Source organism: Antechinus flavipes, chromosome 2 (genome assembly GCF_016432865.1).
Source record: "Antechinus flavipes isolate AdamAnt ecotype Samford, QLD, Australia chromosome 2, AdamAnt_v2, whole genome shotgun sequence".
NCBI lineage: Eukaryota > Metazoa > Chordata > Mammalia > Dasyuromorphia > Dasyuridae > Antechinus > Antechinus flavipes.
The window spans coordinates 193,073,239-193,091,042 of record NC_067399.1 but is presented as its reverse complement, the minus strand read 5'-3'; the positions used below and the strand labels follow the sequence as shown (position 1 = coordinate 193,091,042).

General features: G+C 34.7%; 1 protein-coding gene across 12 annotated transcripts in view; it reads left to right on the top strand.

Moving 5' to 3' along the window:
* The first annotated feature begins 3,290 nt into the window (after nucleotides 1-3,290).
* Nucleotides 3,291-17,804, top strand: part of MYT1L (myelin transcription factor 1 like) — a 692,774-nt gene continuing 678,260 nt past the window's right edge. For 4 of the 12 annotated variants that reach the window (XM_051976033.1, XM_051976034.1, XM_051976036.1 and 1 more), the window contains exon 1: nucleotides 3,295-3,465. The gene's annotated coding sequence lies outside the window, so the exon portion shown is untranslated. Of the gene's footprint in view, nucleotides 3,466-10,598; nucleotides 10,808-12,045; nucleotides 12,064-17,804 lie in introns of those variants that run through there. The other 8 variants (XM_051976039.1, XM_051976037.1, XM_051976040.1 and 5 more) reach the window with 6 other exon arrangements.

The window sequence follows — 17,804 nt, the reverse complement described above, 5'->3', positions numbered from 1 at the left end:
AATTGGGTTATATTAAGTACAACTAAAATGGAACTGTAAAATGTAAACAGCAATGTTACTCCATTGTCGTATTTTGTGGCTCTGATTCATTGTTGTTGTTGTTTTTTCCCCAGACATTATTTCTCTTAAGCTGGTCGAGTACTGGCATTCTCAACCCTGAAAAACACAGAGGGCTGAGAAGAGGGAATATAAATGCTTCGCTGGAGCCAGACTAAGGCTGGGGCAGTTGCTGTCAATAAATTGAGGTTGAAATACATTGACAGTATGATGGGGGAGGTGTTCTTCAATGCTAGAAATCCCAGGAATACCTTATCTTGGGAATAAAGGATTAGATTCTATGTTCATCAACTTAGTAGTTTCCTGTTTCAGTGAGAGACAGCTACAGCTTCAGGTAACCAAAACAGTATGCCTAAATAGATATAATGGTATGTGTGCATGTATATATACATACATATATGCATGTATGTATATTATATGTGAATATATGGGTAAATGCCAAATATAGAATACTTAGTATGCACACAGAAAAGTATATTGTGTAATATATAGATGTAAATCTATGTTTTGAAATTTGTTACCTGGAATCAGGTAGATTTTTCCCTTTAGTGTTATAATATATTTTGAGGTAATTTTAGCTTATAGAACTAAGTCTATTTCTGCTTTGTTAAGAATATCATGTAGAAGATAGATGTTTATATTTTTATTTTATAAATATATTTTGTCTTTGGCATAATGCTTTTAAATATCTTAAATGACATATTTTCTCATTAATTTACTCAAGCATCATTCATTTCCATGCATTTTTTTTTGCTTATTTTTATGTGAACGTCTTGTCCTTTACAAAATGGAAACAAATCCCAGTGAAGTAGAGTGGTGTATCATAGTTGTATGATCAATTTGGACTGTGATTTTTTACTCCATGGTAATCGCATAGACTCTGGAGAACTGTCCTTAAATAGTATATAGCTGACTGTCTGGGGAAACTCAGTTTCAAGCCTCCTAGAGACAGGAAAATACAAGCTACCATTTTCCCCCTACAGACTGTAAATGATTCCCAGTCTTTGCTCCATAGAACATCCGATTCAGAGCCCAATCAGCTGAAAAAGCTGCACAGACGTCATTAGGGGTGTGTGTGTGTGTGTGTGTGTGTGTGTGTGTGTGTGTGGTATAGAGGGAGGGAGGAAGAGAGAGAGAGAGAGAGAGAGAGAGAGAGAGAGAGAGAGAGAGAGAGAGAGAGAGAGATGGAAGCAGGGAGGAAGGGAGGGAGATAAGGAGGGAGAGGAAGGGAAAAGCAAAGGGGAGAAGAGAGAAGAGAGGAATAGAAGGGAAGAGAGAGAGAGAAAGGGAGGGAGGGAGGGAAGGAGAGAGAAAGAGAAAGAGAGAGAGAAAGAGAAGAGAGAAGAGAGAGAGAGAGAGAGAGAGAGAGAGAGAGAGAGAGAGAGAGAGAGAGAGAGAGAGAGAGGGAGGGAGGCACCGAGTGTGAGCACAATCAGCTGCAGTTCCTTTGCCTAGTAAAGAATCCATGAAAGCAGTTCTATTGATTTCTGATTCACACTGCAGCAACAGGGCTAGAGTGCAGCAGGAAAGAGTCATGTCTTAGAAACTGGAATTAACTAAAGGCAAATAAAAAGGCATGTGAGTGTGTGTTCCGATCTTCATAATCAGCTCTTTGTTTCTGAAACAAAACTAAATCAAAACTAAATGAGGGGTCGGGAAAGCTAATCTGATAGCTTGCTTTCATCTGAAAGGAACACTAAAAGAAGAACTGATCTATATGGAATCTGTTAATTATCTGTAGTAAAAATAAAATAGTTCCACTCTTTAAATTGTTTTTATAAGGTTTTATATACTAGTTGAATACCAACATAGTATTGAACAAGCACCTAAGAGAATTCACAGGAAGATCAAAAAGTACAGTTCAAGAGGGGGTGTTGCACATGTAAGTTGAGGTTTGATTTCTTCTAAATATTTTGTTTTGTTTTGCTTTTACAAATATTTCATTGTGTGAGTACTGATTGTTCTTACTTTCTGTGTTGTTCCATTTTTGAGGCACTAGCATCACGTTGGCAAGCACTTGAAATGGAAACCATTTTTGCCTAGGCTGCTTTTCCCAAGCTTCGATGGAGTGCATGTGAGGTTGAAAGCTGGAATTTTTCTTTTGTGGTCTGTTGCTTGTGATTTGGTAGGAGATTGTTGCATCTCATGTGTTTAAATGTTGTCTTGGTCTTTCAGCCAGCTTGCATCTGTGAAGAAACCCTCCCTACCCCCCCACATGCCATTCCACCACCCACCCCACCCCACCCCCACCGGGGAAATACTGGACTAAGTGCAGTTTTCACAATTATGGCATGTCAGGCAGGCAGTGTAAGTGTGAGCAAAAAAAAAAAAATCAGAAGAACCCCCACCCCCTACCCCAGCACCATTATATTTTTGAGGGGGAAAGATGGTGATACCTTTTTTAAAAAACGAAAGGCAGTAAGCCATTATTAGCAAGAGCTATATTGAGCATGCTTGCCAGACAGGCAGCAAAGCTCAGCTCTAGTTCCGCCCAGACATGTGCCTTGCCATTTTCATTTTAATCAGTCTGCTCAGGATGGCTGCTGATTCATTTTGCAGGATGGCCCCCTGGGAGCCAAGGTAGAAGCCTGAGGCGAGCTGCTATTGCATCAATGCAGGGCACCGCATCAGAAGAGAGAGAGTAAGGGGGATAGAGAGAGAGTAACAGAGAAAAAGATCCCAGTACACCAAGATTCAAATATCAGCATTGCTATTAGAAATATCTTTCATGAAATCTAATATGTTAAATAAAATATAATAAAAAGTAGAAAAGAAAATTTCTTCACAGTTTTCCCCTTCTTCTGCCCTTCCCCTTAATCCCTGCACCCCAACAGTGGCCTAGAATTGCATTTGTTTTCTTCATGGTCACTGTAAAATAAAATACAGTTCTTTATTTACCTGATAAGTAGCTGGAGTGGTATACCTGATTTAGCTGGAGACTTTGATTTGTGGGATTGACAACCTTATTATGCAGTGAGCTTATTATTGATATTATTCTGCTCTCGGTTGCCATGGCCACCTTGTGAGAGACATTCAATTTTCTCTCTTCCATCATCATTATCTATGAGGCCATCTGTTGTGGAAAATGAATTCAGCCTCATTTGCATGACTGATAAGCAAATTTTTTTTTTTTTATCTATTTAACAGAAGGTCATATGCCGGGGATTTGGAGCTGGTGAAAAAAATGTGGAAAAAAAAAGCATATCGAGAGGATGAGTGGGAGTGCGTGCATTAGAGGATGTATGTGGAAGTAAAACAGATCCCTTAGGCCTGCTAGCCTATCGTGCTGCATTTGTCATTCCTGCCCAGGCGACATTTTTTTTCCCTTAAGCTTCTGCACACTAAACAGAGGGAGAGATCTTTCCCCTGCACTCTTCTTGAAGTTCCCCTGCATTTTGTTCAGTTTTGGTGGGTGTATTTTAATTTTTTTAATCACTGGAATGTGGGGTACCATTTTAATATTCACAGAAGAAAAAAGAACAGCCTTTCTGGTTCTCGGTGGTATGCTTTATTACTCGTCATCCTTTCAAAGTTGTAGTGGAGCAGGGTTCTCTCTTGATTTCTGTCATGTAAGCCAATGCAGTTATGAACAATTGAACTTATATTTAACTTACTGTGCAATATGAGTGCTTTTGTGAAGTATATGTGTGTGTGTATGCATGTGTCTATATCTGTACTAACAGTTTAAATCTTGAACTTAAACTGGAAAGATTTTGTTCTATAGATTGTTAGAAGTTGGTGCTGAAATGTCTATTGTTTTATCTTTCCAAGTTGTTCTATCATAGCTGATTAGTTGGAATGTTTCTGAGTTACAGCAGTTTTAGAGATATAGTAAAGATCTTTAAAATAGCAGACGTTGGGTTGCATGAATTAAGTATGGTATTGTTTATGAAAAACTTGCTGCATGTACAGTCTAGTTCTGAATTATATGAAGAGGCTGAAACAAAACTTCCCAGAAAAAATACTATATAACAAATAAAATATTGTATTTCTTTTAAAAGAACTAGAGTTTTTACTAAAAATAATATATATTGTGAAGAAAATGAAGCTTTATTCAAACTTACAAACTAAAATAAAAGCTTATTTTAAAAACATTCAACCTGTAAACATGGAATTTAGAATAGGCTGAGATGGTATTTCACTAATATATATTTCATATATAACACAATTACTGTGATTTATATATATATGAAATATATATGTATGTATATTGCTATTGAACTTACTATTCCAAAACTTCAAGCTGCATACTTTAACTTCCACACAGTTCAGAATGAGCTAACAAAGCTTCAGCAAATACCACAGCAGCTACCAAGAAAAAATAAGCAGTGAAACTTTAAAATTTAGTAATAACTTATCCAGAAGGATTACCTGAGAGTAAGCATTAGAGAAAATATTGAAAATAAGATTTAATAAGAAAACTCTTTATACTAGTTTTATTTCTCATTGATCAAGATTAAACTTCACATGTTGAAAAAAAAATCCTTATAGTGACCACAGACTTAGACATTAGCAAGAGAAATGCTTTAGAAAATAGGAATTATTTTTCAAATATTCAACATCTAGTACTCATACTAATTTTTTAAAAATTATTGTTTAAAAAAGGTAGCAATGTGATTACTTTAAAGATAGAAGAAAATTTTATACAATATTCTTTTTCTTTTCTTTGTGAAAGGGTAGGGGAATAATTACCATTGACCTACAGATATAGGATACAGGGGTCCTATATCTTGAGGACCCTTAATCTGATTTATTTAACCAGTATGCCCTTGTCAGAGTAAAACAGGGATGAGTTTTGAATTTCTGGTGAAAAGAAGTTTTGTTTCTGCTAATTGACCTAAATGTGAGAGTATCTGATTCAGGCTCACTAAAAAAGCTGGAAAGCTTTTTGTAAAAATTTGCCTAAAAATTTCTACTGTAACAGAAATTGGTTTAAGAAACAACAGAAGCACATATCCATTATAACATCTGAATGCCAGGAGTTTTTCAAGTTATATGCCAAAAAAGTATTAAAAAGTATTATTTTCCTATCATAGACTTCTGACAAGTAGTGGCAGTTAAGTAATCATTCTATCTGACACCCAACCTCTGTGGTGTGTGTGTGTGTGTGTGTGTGTGTGTATGTGTGAAAGAGAGAGTGAGTGAGTGTGTGTGTATGTGTGTGTGGGGGGGGTACAGCAATTTTTTTTTATCACAGATAGACTTTTTAAAGGTATAAATTGGATTTCAGGACTAAATTATAAAGTCTACCACAGCAAAACTTATAGAGTTTTGATGCTAGTTTCCTTAAAGGCCTACAGTTGAAACCTCTAAGTTAAGTAGAGGCTGTCTTTACCTTCTATTTATTAACAAATTGTTTCAAGGGTTTGCAAAAGAAAATTGTCAACTTTTCAAAAGCTTAGGAGATAGCACTGTGGATGTTCTCTCCCTTTCCTCACCCCCCCCCAAAAAAAAGTTAATTACCAAGCTTGGTTGGATTCCTCCTTGCCACCCTGACATTTGACTGCTGCTAATTCACTGATTAATCTCATTAATGTGATTATAGTAGGATTTGGAGTTGGCTGCCATTGTTCTGTAGACAGTGCTATTCAGCCTGAACACTTGCCACCTCATTCAGTTTTGCTGTGATTTTTCAAAGGCTGGTGGAGTGAGCTATTGTGAAAGAGGTTTCTCTGCCTTTCCCTTTCAGCACCGGGAGCTGTCCGCTGCTGATAGCAATTACATTCAGCAGTGACTGACTTCCTACTAGTTTACTGGCAATGTGAAAATGGCTTACTTTCATCACCTTAATGATTCTGCTCATTGAGGTAGAAGCAAGAGGGGGTTTTAATGGTCACAGTTAGACATTTTGAAGATGGTGGAAAAAAATACTATATATATTTTACACATATATGTATATATGTATATATATATACATACAACATACAAATATAAGCATATGTACATTATATATTATGTGTGTTTTTTTTAATTTGTAAAAATCTCAATCTGTCCTTGTATTGAAACTTATTTTCCTCTTCAAAAAGTATGACAATGATGTATCTATGATGACTATCTCTGTGCATTTTTTGATATGTCTTGAGAAATATGAACACCCAATAGTGTCACCTGTCCTTGCTTTTTAAATAAGACTTACTTTGTGTGATCCAGTATTACCTAGTTTCATATAAGGATATCAGGTACACATGCCCTCTTAATTTAAAATCTAAGTTAAACTCTAATCTAAAATTATTATATTCTAAATTATACACATTTTCCTGGTAGACATCTATTTCATAGGGATCTATCTGTGGCTGAAATAGAATAAACATTAGGGCCTAGTATAGTAACTTGTGTCCACATATGAGTATGGAAAAATAATTTTATATGAAATTTACACGTGTTGTATGTGATTATACAAATTTTTAAATAGTATAGACATAACTTTTGGGAAAATACATTAACTTTTTGATACTTTTTATTATGTTTTCCTATTTCTTTTGATTATTTTTAACCTTCCTCTTTGTCTAAAATGTTTACATTTGAAAACTTGCTACTCTACTTGCAGAATCATTTTATTTCTGCATGCTTTACATAAAGTTGTATGTGGCATTTCTGAACATCAAGAAAGCTTTATTGTGAAAGTGAATTTAAAAAAAGTTTTCTATTAAATTATACATTTATACCTTAACATATAACTATTTGCATGGGTATATGTTAATCTGTTTAATAAATGATGCACTTCCAAATATCTTTCAAATGATAAGCAAAAGAATTAATTAATATATTTTCAACAAATGTGGTTTACTAATTAAGGAATTTTCTAGTGTTACAAAAAAATGAACTGGCTATTTCATCCTTAAATTAAAATATAAACAAAGTTTTTTGAGGGATATAGAATAAAACATTTCATAGCCTGTCTTTCAGAGACCAAATTTTCAACTTTAAATAACTCAAAAGAATGTTTGCTTTGAATTTATTATTTTTTTAATATTTCATTGTCATTGAGTTGAGAAGAGGGTGAGAAAGGACCCTATGGACACACCATTATATTCAGCAGTTCAAGTGTTACTTTGCTTGATATTTTTTCCTAAATGCCCAGGAACATAATTTGGAATTGATTATTAAGTTGTCAGATGAATCTAGTACTTTGCCCTAAGTTATACCTCTAAAGCTAAGCACCACCAGAAATGTTCCCAAGAAGAAAATGAAGTGGCAGTTTAGGAAAGGGAGATTAATTCTGTTTTGCTAAACTGATTTGCTTTGCTTTATTTGAAGGATTTATGTTATGTATTCACTTTTCAAAAAAATATTTGAAAACATGGCCTCTACTAAATACTTTTTACCATATGGAGGTAGGGGGAAGTGTAGAGTATGGAGAAGTCTAATGGAGAAAATAATGAAGAAGGAGATAGAATTAGACCAAGGGTTTAACATGAAAAAATATATTCTTCCTTAGGTCAAGGTAAAGCCTAATGATTTACTCAGTTTCTTAATCTTATTGTGTACTTTATTGCTCTGTGTGTGTATGGGAAGGGGCAAAGGAGAGGGTTAATAATCATTCTTTAGCCATAATAATTATACAATAAATTCTAAGAATCCATATATAAATAGTTTGAAAGTATCATAATGTCTCTAAAATATGTATACATTACATATAATAATGGAAATTAAGTGTTTTAAAAAGGATCCTTTCTAAAGATAAAAATATATATTTAGCCAAACATAACATAATGGAAATCCCTCACTCACAGTATTAATTTTTAGATTTTTTGAAGTAATTTGGTCTATGTTTTGGGGTTTTTTAAATTATTTTAAAAACAACTCCCAACATTCTAAAAATCATTTTGGTATCAAATAATTTTCCTTGTGAGCAAAAAAAGTTTATTATTGATGTATTATTTATGTCTGTTCTTATATCTATTTTTTTGTTGTGTCTCTGTCTCTAATTCCTCAGATTCTCTGTGTATGTATCTCCCTTTTTCTGTTTCATACCTTCATTGTTCAGGCATACACAATGTTTTTTTTTTCTATGCATCTTTCCAGTATTCTACTGTTTGTGGCTTTAATATCATAATGAGTCTTTAGGGTATCAGCAGAAGTAACCAGAGATATAAGAAACAATTTTAAACCAGGTATTGTAAAAGCAGAAGAAAAAAATAGAGTTCCTTGTTTAATACTTAAAGACATATTTTAAACATAGCTGGACTAGGTTGCATTTGCTAAGAAATTTGTACAATGTTTCTGCATTTTAATCCTTCTCAGCATAGTGATTATCAGAAAAGTTAGAAGTAGAGTGGAGTATTTTATTCTGAGTTGGTAGGTTTTGTCTAAAATATTTTATAGGAGCTTTTCTTTCAGACTGCAGTGATTTCTGGCAGTGCTATATGGGAAGGGAATTGTAACCTCTGTAGTAACCAGTATGTCTGGTCTCAACACGTCAGGCAACAGGCTTGGTCTATAGAGGGATTACCTTTGAGGGCTGGGATAAGGTGTTCTTGGTAACTTCCTACTTCTCTGTCAGCCCTCACTGCCTCACCAAGGAAACAGAAGTCAGCATTGTCTCCCATGAAAAACCTGCAGTGTTTTATCAAGAGTGGTGGTACTAGCTGAAAGCATCACTGTAGACAGCAAGCTAAAAGAGTGAAGGTACTAAGAGGTGCTGGGATAACTAGAATGGGGATAAATAGGAAATGCAATAAAGGAATGTGAGATTCTCTTCATGTCAGAAATAATCCTGCATGTCTGGAGAAACTGCCTGTTAAAGAGGGTTTTGCTTGATGGCTAACAACTGCACTCCAAAAAGGTACACTCTTTTCATTTTTTAAAATTAATGTTAGATAAGATTTGCTCAGCCATTAGACTTGCATTTTGGCACTTATAATAGGATAAATGGTCTCTGATTTCTTTTTAGATACTTTAATCAATAGTTTTTCTTGTTGTTGTTGTTTTGCTTATTATTTCCTCCTCCTCCTTCCATGGGACCTTGAGCTTGCTTAGATGCTTTCAATTCTTATCTGATTAAAAAATTTTAAATTGTTCATAAAATCTCATGTTTTAGGGCAGAAATGTAACAACAAAGCCTTTCAAAAAAAGTCCAATGAGATTTCAGTATTACAGCTTTGTAATGTGCCTGAGATGTCTGTCTGCATGCTGCTTGGAGTTGTTGCTAAACAAGAGTCGGGATGTATTAAAGGCTAGTTACAATGGGGGAGGGGTGGGGAGGTGCTACCATAGCCTTTATGATTTAATGTAGCCTTTCATGATGGTGAGCGTTATAATAGAGAGATTTACCAAAAAAAAAAAAAAAAAGAGTAGCATGGAAAGTGTGGTTGGTGAAAGCAAACATTTATTGCTCATCTTAAAAAAATTATTAAAATTAGAAAATTTTTTACTGGAAAAATCCTAATGGAAGTCATATATTATTATTTTTCTTTGTATTTTGAAGATCATATTTGGGCTTGGCTGTCTGAATAAAAGTTTTCCTGCTTCTTCTACAAGCTAATAGATAATGATTTCAGCTATATAAGTCCTTTTTGTCTTTCTAGTTTCATTTCTTTTGTCTGAAAATATATTTTGAAAATATATAATGAAGCAGACTAGAGTGAAGTAGGCAACCTGAAAGAGGCTTGAAAAATCAGTTAGAGTTAACTCTTTAGGAGCTGTTCTTTCATTATAAAAGAGAGGATGGGTTTTTTTTTAACCTCATATTTTTTTTAAAGGAAAGGATTTTAAAATATTTTATGTACTGCTGATTTGTGCAAAGTTTCTTTTGCTACAGCATGATTTTACCATCGCATCATTGACAGAGGAAGTATTTTTAGATATATCACCTAGTCGGTAGCTGTTAACAGCCTGACTGTGGTATTTACAGTTCCCATCTATTACATTAAATACAGCACTGCACATGATACACATTCTGCTCTAGAGATTTAGGGGCCTGTGGGTACAATGTAAGAAGCATACAGCATACATCCCCAATCTTGTCTGATTGTACTGCAAGACTAATAAACAGGAGGGTTAGAAATTATTGGTTTAATCCAAAGCTAGTACTTGAAAAATACCTAGCTCAGCGATGAAGGTCTCCCACACATTAGGATTTTGGGAAATGGATATATTTTGTACTGCTTAAAGGATGCAGACTGAGACAGGGTAAGTCAGCAATATGCTACTGATGTGATTCTGCTGCAGTAATGTGGTCTCTGAGGGAAGTTGTGCTCGATGCACACAACCCAGCCAGGCTTTCTGTAGCCCATCGCCTGTCTGTCTGCTGCTTTTACATGGAGGTTGCACTGTAGCCATCAGCCAGAGTGCGGCACGCATGCCCATCTTTTCTGTCGTTTAGTGGTGTCAACTTATTAATTTCCATCTTCAACTACAGGCCCGTTAGTTTCCTGTCTAAAAGCATTATTACTTTTGTCCATGTGGCAAAATAATTAGCATACAGATGAGAAGTGATCCTGTGCCTGAGCTCCGATAGAAGGAGAAGATGTGCAGTGAAAAGTTGATTGGATGAATGGAGAACAAATGGTGGGCGTTCAAAAGCGTTAGAAGAGTTTTGTAGTCATGGAGCAGGTTTGTGAATTTCCTGGTCGAATCTCTTAAGATGGAAGGAAGGCAGGCAGGAAGGCAGGGGTTTCTGGGGTTGAAATGATTGCCTGTCAGACTGTGGCCTAGTTGAAGGTGCAAAATTGGACTCCACGCGGGGATAATTCATTTGGACTACTTTTGTTTTGCAATTCTTCAGCTTTCTATTTGATATCCCCTCAAGGTAAATATGTTATGTTTGCCCTGTTGTTTTCAGAATAGTTTGCTCCTCCTTACAAAGTAGAACAAAGTTCAACTCTTTTTGGTCAGTAACAAAAGCATAGCTGTTTGCTGCAGGTTTGGGTTTAGCGGCTCTGAACATCTTCCTGGGCATATGTCTGAAGTGGAGGTTAACTGTTTAGTGATGATTATTTTCAGAAATTTTCAGCAGCTTTTATTAAATGTGTTTTATTAATATTTGCTGGAATAGCATTATTCAAACTAGTAAAACTACTGAATTTTGTTTCTGTGACAACCCAGAAGCCAATAGTTTAGGTTGGTATATATGTACATGTCTATGTATGTAGGTAGGTATGTATGTACGTGTATTGTGTATGTATGCATGTGTATTTTTTCCTGACTGAAGGATGTTTTGGAGTTATTGGGTTTTTTTTGCTAGTTTTAAAAGTCAATTGGCTGCTGGTGATCAAAAACAAAACAAAGTTTATATTGATCTTTGTAATCTGTAGATTGGAAATAAAATTTGCATGAACTAACTCTGTTGTGCTAACTTATTTGTAGAATAACAATACATCTCCCTTTTTATATTTAACAATTCTGTAGACTCAGTTTGAGAATGCTAGGAAAGGTTGATGGAATCCTAAATTTCTATTGTCATTCAATGGCATAGATTTCTTATATAATTCTGTTGATGTATGCATTGCAACATGGATGTTTTAATATTTAGTTGGAGATACTTCCATGTCTGAGACATCATTTGTGAACAATTTTATCCTGTTTTAATGATTCTTAATTTCCTTTAAAAAAACTGAGATTTTTATTTCAACTGACCTAATTTTATAACTGCTGTTAAGGTTGAGACTAAGTAGAAATTATTATCCTTTAAATGTCTTTTCATAGTTTTCTGACTGTTTCAAATCTGGTAGGTGATTTGCTTTAATTCTTGAGAAGGAGAAGATGAGAAATAGTAGTTAAGAGTTGCTTGACTTTATTTTTTAATGATTTGGGGAATAATAGCAAATATTTAATAAAAATATAACTTTTGAGGGGAAGAATTTATTTTTTTTCAGTTCTATAAATTCAGCACAAAAAAAGGCAAATCACAAACACATTTTTTAAAAAGTCTGCAATACAAGATTGAGCTATTAACCCTTTAGTTGATAAAATGTTCATACTTTATTATTATTGTTATTATTATTTTACCATTTTCCATGTTTTTCCAGTTTCTGAATACTATCATTGAACTCGTTTGCATAATGGGTGAGTTTTCTACCTCTCATATTTGTTCTTATGTATTTATGTTAAAAACCTATGCATTTCTTTTTAATTTTCATATTTTTTGATCAACATGAAAGGAAAAATATTTGATTGTTTATAATTTTCTCCCCAAAGAAGTGGAGTACCCTATAGAAGCATATTAGCTTCTCCTAAAAGCTCTGAAGTAAAGAAAAGTATCTTATCTTGTGTGTGTCTTGCATTGTTCCACTTATTCTCCATTAATTTTACCAAATGAATGGTTTAAAGACTATGACTTAGTTTTCTGATAGTTTTCAACTTTTTTGAGGCTAAAATTTTCATTATTTGACTCAACCTATAAGCACCCACTTATTTAGCAGAAGGTGAATACTTAAGAGCTACCTATCCATAAAGCTTTCTTTGTGTTTGGCTGTTTTACAGAGGTATAGTCAGACCTTTTTAAAGGGGCCAGAATTATGTCAGATTAGTTTCCAGTTGACAGACTTACTTTATACCACTATCTGTCACAGTAGTTTTCAAGTACTGGAGTTGAGCTATGTTTGCATTCAAAGACAATTAAGCCTTTCAGAGCTAAAAATATGACAATGTGTGTTTTGCTCGCTTAATGCAAGATGGGTTTGATCTCAGACATTTTCCTACACCAATTCTGAGGCTGCATATCAAGTTTGCAATGAAAAACTTTTCTTTCTACATACATTTTAAGACAACCTAGAAGATTTTTGCTTGTTTGTTTAAAATCAGCAGCAAAGATTGTATAATTCTTGGGATTAATGGGAAGAAATATAATATATTGAAGGTCCTATATTTTATATTCTTGATATTATTCCTCCAATTTGGGTAAAAATCTACCACTTTTGTGATGTTTATGTTACTAGAACAAGAACCATATGTGGTTTTTTTCTACAAATTGTCATTTGACCTTACTTTAATCAAAATTGTATTCTCTCATATATTTTTCACTGCTGGGGTACTGTAATTAGTCTCTTGGAAGCTTGTTCTGAGGCTTTGTTTTGCAAGGTGCAAGTGAAGTGTTCACAGCAACTGTGCTGCTTCTGAGTCACCAAGTAAATGTGTAAACTAGGTACATCAGTTTTAAATGTATTTATGAACTCACATTACTAGACTTCAAAGACATTCTGTGACTTGATGCTTTACCAAAAGTTCAACTGCTCAAGCAAGAATCTCATTTTTTTTCTTTAAGATAATTGCTAAATTTAGAGTTTTTGCTTGAAAGACTTTTAGTTCTGGCATTTCTTTAAATCAAGCATCCCCTGAACTAAAATTTTTATTTTGAGGGATGGAAATCCCTTTTAATAAATTAAAATAGATTTTCATTATAGAAGTTTTTTCTCAAGAACTGTTTTGACCAGAACTATCATGGTACTATCTCACTCTTAGTATCAGAGCAGCAGGTTTTAATGATGCTTAAGGGAAAAAGGAGGAATGAAAAGTCAGGTTTCCTTATCCATTCCAGTGATTCACACATCATTGCTACAAAAGCACAAAGACACCCCTTATAGGTTGGTTTTCAATTGGACCATATCTCAGATTCCTTGTACCATGTACTGTCTCTCTCTGATACAACCGAACAGAAGCTGCAGACACTGAACTAAGTATTGTCGCCATGAAACAATGCTAGCTCGCCAGCCTGGTTGTGGGAATAATCAAGGCTGGAGGGCACCCCATAGAGAGCCATCAAATCAGGTCTGCTGTGGAAGTGTCTGGTAGATTGTGAACATTCAGGAATCAATGTTGCATCTGCTAGGAGACCCTTTGGCTCATTGAAACTCCTACCCGCCTAACGCATCTGGGCAAGGGGTTTTCAGAAGCCAGTTTCCTTCAGGATAAATTTAATATGTCTTGAGGGCTAGGCATAAGAAAATTGATTCTAGCTCTGCACTAGCAAAACTCATAAACATCTGTAAGATCACAGCTTTTCAACAACCCCGGCATTGGGGGCTATAATTTTGTGAAATATTCTAAGCCTACTCTTCTCATACCTCATGCCAGCATGGCATTTTTTAATTAGGAAGTTGATTAAAAAGGGCACAGTATACCATGAATGTATGTTCATTTGGCAACCATCCAGCTGTTCATTGTCTGGATCCATGGAAAGTGCTGCTCATCACTAGTTGCAGGAGAAAGAGAAAAAATCAGTGTGTTGCCTGAGAGATGGGTTTGGAAAAATCACCCTCATATCTAATGTCAAATTGATCTCTGATGGCGAGTCTGTAGATGAACACATTCAACTTTAGAAATGAAATTCACATTCATTTGCAGATGACTTATTAATATATGGTCATTTGACTATTCAAACTAAAAAATACTTTGGCCCTGATTTGCTGGGAATGGTGTAAAGGCCAAAAAGGCCATTCATATGCCTCTGAGCTCAAGCTTGCTGCTTTTAGTCCACTTCCATTATATCTCATAGAAATGGAGAAAGTGACAATGTTCATTCTGACAAATAGTCTTAATTATTTACTTTATAAGTGACTAGTATTGTTAGTATTGTTTCATGTTTTTCTTTCCTAGGGAAATCCCTCTCTCCACTAGCTGTGAGTAAGAACTTGGACTATATTATCAGAGGAATAAAATTTTATGCCTAATTGTAGTGTTCCTCTGGCTAATGTGGTGTGAATAAGTACCATGTTATAGCATTTAACCCTGTCCATCCTTCTCTTTGCATGAGCACTTGTTCCATCCCAAGTAGGATAAAGAAAATGAAGTAATATAGTCAACATTCAGTTCTGATAAAAAAAAAATTGAGAATGATCTCACTTGTACAGAGGGCAGATGTTCTGGGAATTCCTTTTAACTCTAGGGAGTGAGAAAAGGATTAAGAATCAAGGGAATACCTCCCTGCCCCAAAAGGCATCCTCCAATATTGATAGCACTTTTCTCTTTTGTTCTTTTTCTCCATCCTATATGACCTTTTTTAGAAATTAATGAAGTTTGTATTTTAGTAATATTTAACATAAAGTGATAGAATCAATAAATCTTAAGTTCAAAGCCCATATCACTCTCAACTATTGTCTTCTAATGGAAGAAGTCAGACAACAAAGTTAGGATTGGAAACTATATTTATAAGCAATACCTCCTTCTCTCTTTTCTCTTTTTCTCTCCCTCTTTCTTTATCTTTATGTCTGCATGTGTATTTATATGTAATATATATATAAATATATATATAAAATCCATATTTCAAAACTATATTTTTAAACTGTTCTTTTGAAGATTCTAGATTCTAGATAGTTTAATTCTGGTTATTGTGTGTGTGTGTGTGTGTGTGTGTATGAATGTAATGTTGCTGCTGCCACAGCAGAGGAAGAGTCACAGAAAAATGAACCAGTCTGAAAATGATGAGGTAGAGTCACTGCAAGTAATTACAAACTCAAGGAGGACTAGGTCTAAGCAGGGTTATTAGAACACTGCTTTTATAGGACAATATTAGAGAAAACTTTCCATTGTTTAGTCACAGGCTTACTGGTTGGCCAAGGACTATTTAGAGACAAGAAGACAGGCGAAGAGGAGCCTGGCTCACATTCACTCCTCTCTCGTCTCTGACACAATCAGCACAACCAGGATGCAGACAGTCAAAAGGGGCAGGAATATTGGTCCTGTAACTGCTCACCATTGGTAGAAGCATACCTAAAAAGGAGGGGGAATGAGGGGGATTCCAATTAGAAAGCTGCCATGCATTTCAAACCATTCAGATGAGTACATGCCACATTTACATAGTCTGAGCAGATTGAGCATACCTGCCAGTTCTAGAATTAAGAAGCCTGAGATTAAAACCAGAGGGAGAGAAGTTTGGCTAGAATTAATATTCTCTATTTTAACTTGTTAGAAAATTGAGTAGATGATTCTGTGTGCTTTTTGCACAAACATTAGAAAGTCAGGTCACTGCTGAAGGAAAAATAAAACACAGAAATTTGTGCATGGGGGGCCAAGACTTTGGGTAAGAAAAATAGTTGATACAATAGGTTCTTGTCATTGCAGGAAACAGCTTTGCATAACTAGGATAATATAGTTAGAGTGTAAGAGGCCTTAGGAACCATGTAGCTTGGCATTTTTGCAAAAGACAAATCTAATACTTTGTGAAACTAAGTGATTGTGATGGCCCAGCTAGCAAGTTTGAATTGGGAACTGAACCTAGTCCATCTCACTCCAAATCTATCTCCCTTTACATCCTACTAATTTGCTGAATTAGAAAAAAAAACAACACATCATATAATGGTACTTTATTGGTCTTCTGTTAAGATGATCAAAGCTTGGTTGTGAACTAATACACAATTCATTGACATAACATCCTAAAAATTCTAGAGGCTACTTATTCAACTGAGTTCTTCATGACCCTGGCCATAAAACATGGAAGCAATTTCATTGCCTCAACATGTCAGTCTGATATGCTGTTACCATGATTTTGTTAGCTCACAAACAACCCTTCTCCCTGATGGATCCACACCTGTAGTTCCAGCCAAGAAGTGTTGTGATCTTTTCTCCAGGGACAGGTTAATGCACCTGTTTACAAATGGGTTGAGCCACCTGTTCTTCTAGTTTTAAAGGTAATGATCAAAACAGTTCCAGATCAAAGGGGCTTGAAATATCTGTGTGAATGTCAAATTTTTGCATTTAAAAGAATGATTTTTCCTTAATCCTAAAAATATAATGTATTAACATTATATTTCTTCTTTATTTGTTGGTATTCCTCCACCCCAAGAAGATGCACAATACATCTAAAACATAATCTTAAAAAATTACCTAATATACTAAGAGGCTAAATGACTTGTTCAGGGTCACATAACCAGTACATATGTAAAGCAGAACCTAAACTCGTCTTCATGACTTATAGGTTAATTCATGTGTCCTATACTCTGTTGTCTTTTGTTATGTAGTCAGAAAATATTAAAGATTAAATAACTATTCTAAGTGACATAGGTTAGATTATGAAAGTTGAATGCTGCAACTATACTGAAAAATAATATAATTTACTATAAACTTTTACAATATTTCAATTAAAAAGAAAACTAAAATGCTCAGAACATCAATCAGTAAAGATATTAGTGCCTCATCTATATAGTTATTTATTTATATAGTTATTTTTAAGTTACAAAACACTTTTCTCACAACAACGCTGTGAGGTAAGTAGTGTAAATATCATTATATCTATTCCGCAAATGAGAAAACTGAGACATAGACCTTCCTTCATTCACAAATTTAATGACTAGTTCTTCTTGCAGGACTATCATTGCCCAAGTGTTCCAGTACATGTGCAAGCATTCTCTTTTGTTCCTTATCCTTTACCCTCTGAAAAGGAAAATAATATAATTTTCACTGACTAGTTCAGGTATTATTTCATTATATCTGTGCTGTAAATATTTATAAATAACTCAAAAATCTTGGTCAGAAGAAGGGAAGTAGAAACCTCTTAGAAGCTTGATATTTCTGGTAGCACATATTCATGGAATACAAGAACTATATATCTATCTTTGCTACCTAATTTCATTATCTGTTAACTACTAAGATGTCTTCTAAGATAAAAGTTCTGGACACCTTTTTAGTATAACACTCATTCATTGCCATTTCTTCATTTATGCACACAAACATTCTGAAAAAAAAAAAATTCCCTGTGCTCTTAAATATTCATTTCAAGTCAGAGATATTTGAAGGGGTAGTGTGAAAAGGGCATTGTGTTCATAATCAAGAGATCTAAATTTGAATTCTTCCTGGGTTACTTACCGACTGAG